Source organism: Capsicum annuum, chromosome 1, assembly GCF_002878395.1.
Source record: "Capsicum annuum cultivar UCD-10X-F1 chromosome 1, UCD10Xv1.1, whole genome shotgun sequence".
Taxonomy (NCBI): domain Eukaryota; kingdom Viridiplantae; phylum Streptophyta; class Magnoliopsida; order Solanales; family Solanaceae; genus Capsicum; species Capsicum annuum.
In genome coordinates, this window is record NC_061111.1 from 224,852,993 (window position 1) to 224,859,950 (window position 6,958).

Below are 6,958 nucleotides of genomic sequence, written 5' to 3' on the forward strand. Positions count from 1 at the left end.
GGAGTGCCCCAGGCATGAGTTAGTTGTTTAGACAGGGTACACATATGTTTCTCTCCAGCCTAGAACTCCTAAGATATATTATGATTATAGGAAGGATGATTTTTTTAGTAGAGAGTGTCCTAGGTGTTAGTTGGTCAGCCAGTTGGGAACAACTCGTGTTTTATGCTAGGATAGAGATTCAAGGGTTTGTTATGACTGTAGAGACACTAGTCACTAGTATAGAGAGTGTCTATGGCATGGGATTATTAGTCATTCAGTTCATCAAGATTAGTCTCATAGTATTATGGCACCTTCAGTTTGAGGTAGTGCACTTAGTGCCTTCATTGGTGGTTTAAATGCCCAGTCTGGGTTTGGACACACTCATATTCGTACTCCTTTGAGCATTTTAGGACTATGACTTAGGACTCCATCGATGTAGGTGTTATTTGACTTACTATATTTTACTTTCTATTATGTCTTGATATTACTATATTGGTTGTTGTATGCCTTTGTTTGGATTCATGCATATTTGACTACCCTCGTAGATTATTTATTTTAGTAGTGGATTAAGTGGATCAGTATGTTATTTTCCTTGGGCTGTAGCATTTAGGTTAAAGTTCTATTTCCATTGACATATTGACCTTATTATGACCTTAGAGTGGTGTTGGTTATGTTTTCCATTTTTGGTGCCTCCAATACCTTATGTTGTTATTTCTATCATTATTGTTTTGTTGCTATCGATTCTCACTTGATAGACAGCTAGACTAGTGTCATCTAGTTATTGTTGTGCCTCTTACGATTCTTATCCATTTGACCAGGAGCCTTGGTTGATTGGTTGTCTCTTTTCTATTAGAGAGGTTAGATCAATTGTTGACTTAATTTTGAAAGTAAAGGTAGGTTTGGCCTTTTATGGTTATGTTGTGGTTCTATAGTTAACAATTTGATTCTATTGCCCGTGTCTGATATGGAAAAGTCTAAGGCTCACTTTTCTAGTTTGTTGAGATTCTAACATTAGCTATCCCTTTTTGTGGTCATTTTTGAGGTTGATAAATTCAAGGTTTGTTCTTTAGATTTAGATAGCTCATCTACCGGTAATGGTCTTGATCTTGATGTTGAAAAGTCTAAGGCTTAATTTTCTGGTTTGTTGGGTTCTTCTCCTGGTAAGTCTTGATACTAGTAATGTAGTGATTGGATACTATGTTCTTTCTATAATGTGGTTCTTTCTCAATCGACCTAAGATGACTCTGAACTATTTCTTTCACAACCAAAAACTTAATGTGTATATGTTTTGACTTTGATGAACTTCAGTTGTTCTTTGAATATAACTCGGCAGAATTATTATCATAATGAATTTTCAATGCTCTTTCTATGCCATTGATTATTTATATTATAGTGATAAAATTAGTTAGCCATATTTTCTGATTTGATGCTTCATATCAGGCCACAAATTTAGATTTCATTGTAGAAGAAGCTATTAATATTTGTTTCACACTTTTCTAAATCCATCATGAAAACATAACCTGATGTAGATCTCCTACTATCAAGACATCCAACAAAATCATAATTGGAATATCCTATGATCTCTAAATAATCCAACCTCCAATAAGAGAGCATGAAATCTTTAGTTCTTTGAAGACACCTCATAACCCATTTTGAAACTTTCAAATGATCTACTCCTAGTTTACTTAAATATCACCCCAACATTTTCACTATGTATGCAATATTTGGATGCCTACAAATTTGCACATACATGAGACTTTCCACTTCCAATGCATATGAAATTTTATCCATCTTTTTCTTCGCTATGTCCAAATTTGGACATTGGCGTACACTAAACTTATCACCTTTTGCCACGGGTGTCTCTTGATGTATTATTTTGCATGCCAAATCTACTTAGCATCTTAGCGATATAAGTTTTTTGCGACAATCCAAGAATGTTTCCAGTGTGATCCCCATGAATCTCTATACCTAGAATGAAAGACACCTCATCAAGATCTTTTATTTCAAATTTAGTAGATAGAAATTTCTTGGTTTCATGCAATAAACCTACATTACTACCTACCAGTAAAATATCATCTATATATAACACACGGATAACAAATTTGCTCACACTAAACTTGAGATATATGCACCAATCAATGGTGTTTTTCTTAAAATCAAAAGAGGTTATCACCTGATCAAATCGGTACCATTGACGGAATGCCTATTTTAAATCATATATGGATTTCTTAAGTTTACATTCAAGGTGCTTTGATTTTTGAGACTTGAAGATTTCTGGTTGAACTATGTATAACGTTTCTCAATGTCTCCATTGATAAATGCAGCCTTTATGTTCATTTGATGTAGCTCTACGTCAAAATGAGCTACAAGTGTCATAATGATTCTAAAGGAGTCTTTCGATAAAATTAACGAAAATATCTCTTTAAAATTCATGCCTTCTTTTTAACTGAAAAGGCATACTCTTTTGATTTTACCTTTTGAGTCACGTTTGATTTTAAAAATTCATTTACAACCAGTTGGTTTCGATTTTTGTGGTATCTCGATAAGATTCCAAATGTCATTCTCTGTCATATACTTTAACTCATCTTCCATTTCTTTGATCCATTTAACAGAATTTTGGCATGATTTTCACTTGACTAGCGGTTATAGGATCATCTTTCAATCCCAATTCAAAATCATGTTCTTGAAGATAAACAACATAATCATCTAAAATTGTATTTCTACTTTATCTACTAGATCTTTTTAAATGCACTTTAACTTGAGGTTGTTGAGCGTGAGGTAATATTTTGTGTTTTTTCTATAATCCCGATTTACAAGTTGAAACACATTCAGTAAAGTAATTTGATAATTTTCACAAAGATTCAATATTATCAAATTCCTCTTCAAATACAATTTGTTTGTTTTGATTACTCCCACTATAATCAACATCCTCAATAAATTTGATATTTTCAGTCTAAAGAAAAGGATCTATTTAAGAAGTCATAAAACTTAAAACCTATCATTCTTTCTAAGTAACCTACAAAGTAGCAACTGACAATACTTAAATCCAATTTCTTTTTATTAGACTTGTAAGACCTTGCTTCGGCTAAATATCCCCATACATGCAAGTGCCTAATATCAAGCTTCTTAACAGTCCACAACTCGTATGGGGTCTTAGGTACTGCTTAGCTAGGAATTTATTTAGCATACAAGCTACAGTTTTTAATGTTTCTCCCCAAAGAAACTTAGGTTAAGAAGAATTATTAATCATAATTTTTACTATATCCTTATGAGTTTGATTTCGTCTCTCAATTATATCATTTTGACTTGGAGTTTCCAGCATAGTGTATTGAGGTACAGTCTCACACTCGGTCAAATACTTTGCAAAAAGTCCTGGACGTTGTTCACTTGATCCATCATATTTATCATAGTATTCTCCTCCACGGTCAGATTTGTCAGTCTTAATTTTCTTGCCAAATTGAGTTTCAACTTCAGCTTTGAAAGTTTTAGAAACATCCAAAAATTATGACTTCTCATGAATTAAATAGAGATATCTGTAACGAGAGTAGTCATCTATAAAGTTAATAAATATTGTTGACCATTTCATGAAGCCACAAAGACAAACTATAAATGTCTGTATGTATCAACTCTAAAGGTTCTTTACTCCTATAAGCACCTCTTTTTTTATATTCGTTTGTTTTCCCTTAATACATTCTATACAAATTTTCAAATTTGATAAATTAAGGGAATTAAAAATTTCTTCTAACACAAGCATTTTTGAAATCTTTGTTTAGAAATATGATCCAATCATTTATGCCATAACATTGACAAATTATTATTTGTTAATCTGTGCTTAGTATCAAAATTACTTGAATGCAGGTTCTCGTTGTTGCATGAAGCTTGTCTGTTTATTTTTTATAGCTTATTAACTATATTATCAATTTCAACAATATTAGAATTTAGAGAAAAACTACAAATTTCATTTCCAATAGAACAATTGTACCGATATGTCCAAACCAGAAATAGAAATTAAATTATGTCTAAATGATGGTATAACAAATATTTCCTCTAATTCCAAATAAAAATCAGTATCTAATGAATTCTGAAGACATCATGGCCTCCACAATGGCTTTATTGTTGTTGCCTACATAAATGTATCTTCCAGAATCAATCGACGCTTGGCTCCTTAGCCAATCCTACATAGTAGCACTTACGTGAGTAGTTGCACCCATATCTATCCACCAAGTGTCACTAGGTGTCATATCCAAATTAAATTCTAAAAAAATAAAGTTGATAAGTTTACCTTTCTTTTCATGCCAGCCAGCATACTTGGAACATTCCTTCTTTATATGGCCAATTTTTTTGCAAAAGAAATAATTCTATGGATTCTTGGACTATGATGATGTTCCTTCGTCTGCAGTTTCCTTAGTCTTACTCCTTTTTCACTTATTTGAAGTGATTTTAGTTCCAGAGGTAGATGCCAAATGAGAACTTTCAATCTTCTCTTGTTTTAGCCTATCCTTTTCTTGCACACATTGAGATATAAGCTCATTTAAAGTCCATTTCTCCGTTTGAGTATTATATGAAATTTTGAATTAACTAAATTGTATTGGAAGAGAAATCAAAACTAGATGCACAAGTATGTCGTCAGACAATTCAAGCTTAAAGGCCCTAAGTTTTGTCACTAGATTAGACATTTCCATAATATACTCCCTTATATTTCTTCTTCTCTTATATCACATTGAAACTATCTTATTAAGAATGGTATTTTTTTCAACTTTTTAGTTAGCAGCGAATTGGTTTGCAATTTTTTTAAGAAATCTTTGGTATCTTTGTTCGTTGTTATATCACCTCTTAAGGATTTCAGAACTGAGTGTTGCATCATTATCAATCTTATGCAATTTGATCGCTTCCACTTCTTGTATGCAGATATTTGTTCATTAGAACTAGTTTCATTCAAGTCAATTCAAGTCCGTTGGACAATCATATCTCAATGCATAATCAAGATTCATGCATCCAAGAACAATCATAATGTGCTCTTTTCATTTCTTGAAGTTTGTGTCGTTAATCACAATAATGGCATTCATATTGACAGATGTAGAATACACTATAAGATAAATAAATAATGCTCACAATTCAACATCAAATAAATCATGTATATGTGAAGATAATCAAATTAAATAAAAATCAAGGAAAGAAATAAACTCAAAGCTACATATTTATCAATCATACATACACAAAAGTTGCCTAACACAACATTACCATTTAATCTTTGGACAGAAATAACTTGTAAGTGGTACTCTTATATATAGCTCATGAACATTGATTACTAAAATGGCCTAACAATGTCCTTTGAACCGACACATTCTTAATATGTATTACAAATATATCACATATACATAACTATTGTAATTTGGCCAAAATAATATTCTTTAAGATAATTATTTTGCATAGATAAAACATGCTTACATGTTCAAAGTAATTAAAATATAAACAATAGGAGTTACTTGGCAACATATTGATTCAATCTTCTCTCATAAACAAGAAGCACAAATAATAATAATTTTAAAATAAACTTTAACTAGAACCGACCAAAGAACTGCCCAAACTCATTTTTAAAAAATAATTTTTGTTGACTGTTCACACCTAACCTAAATAAACTGGAAAAAAGGAAAAACAATAACAAGAAAAAAAATAGAAATCTGCCTAGGAATTGAAAGAAATCTTGCACACAATAAATTGGGTAATTGACTAAAATGATCGAATGTCGACAAACATATACGAAATCATTGACATTAATCCTTTACAGAAGTTCATTTATCCCTTTATTATTATTATGATTATTATTATTATTATTATTATTATTATTGGTGATGGATGTGTTGACGCGGCGCATTCAAGGGGAGGTTCCGTGGTGTATGCTTTTCGCAGACGATGTAGTTCTGATAGATGAGACTCGAGGGGGTGTTAATGAGAAATTAGAGGTGTGGAGGCAAAATCTTGAGTCTAAAGGGTTCAGGGTGAGCAGAAGCAAGACAGAGTATGTGGAATGCAAGTTTGATGACGTGAGGCGGGAGAATGATGTATTAGTGAAGCTGGAAGCACAGGAGGTATGTAAGAGGGATAAGTTCAAGTATCTTGGGTCCGTGATCCAGAGTAACGGTGAGATTGACGAGGATGTCTCGCACCGTATTGGGGCGGGATGGATGAAGTGGAAACTCGCGTCGGGGGTGTTGTGTGATAAGAAGGTGCCGCCCAAGCTTAAAGGCAAATTCTACAGGGTGGTAGTCCGTCCGACCTTGTTGTATGGAGCGGAGTGTTGGCCAGTTAAGAACTCCCACATCCAAAACATGAAGGTGGCAGAAATGCGGATGTTGCGCTGGATGTGTGGACTGACTAGAGGGGATAGAGTTCGGAATGAGACTATCCGGGGGAAGGTTGGTGTGACTTCAGTGGAGTGCAAGATGTGGGAAGCACGATTGAGATGGTTCAGACACGTGAAGAGGAGGGGCATGGATGCCACGGTCCGTAGGTGTGAGAGGCTAGCGTTGGATGGTTTTAGGCGGGGTAGGGGTAGGCCGAAGAAGTACTGGGGCGAGGTGATTAGGCGGGACATGGAACAGTTACAACTCACCGAGGACATGATCCTAGATAGGAAGGTATGGAGGGCGTGAATTTCGGCAGAGGATTAGGGCCAGTTTGGGTCGCTAGTGTAGGGAATTACTTGGTGGGGGTTTTATTTCTGTTATGTTTCCGTCTCCCGTGTTCCATGTTTTATTACGAATCTGTGTGCTTTCCTCTGCTTTCCTCTGTTTTATATTACTTATGGGTGCCGTATTTATGTTATGTAATCTGCTTCTGTGTTTTACTATGTGTTTGTGTGGTATCTCGTGTCTTGAGCCGGGGGTCTATCGGAAACAGCCTTTCTACTTCATCAGAGGTAGAGGTATGGACTGCGTACATCTTACCCCCCCCCCCCCCAGACCCCACTAGGTGGGAA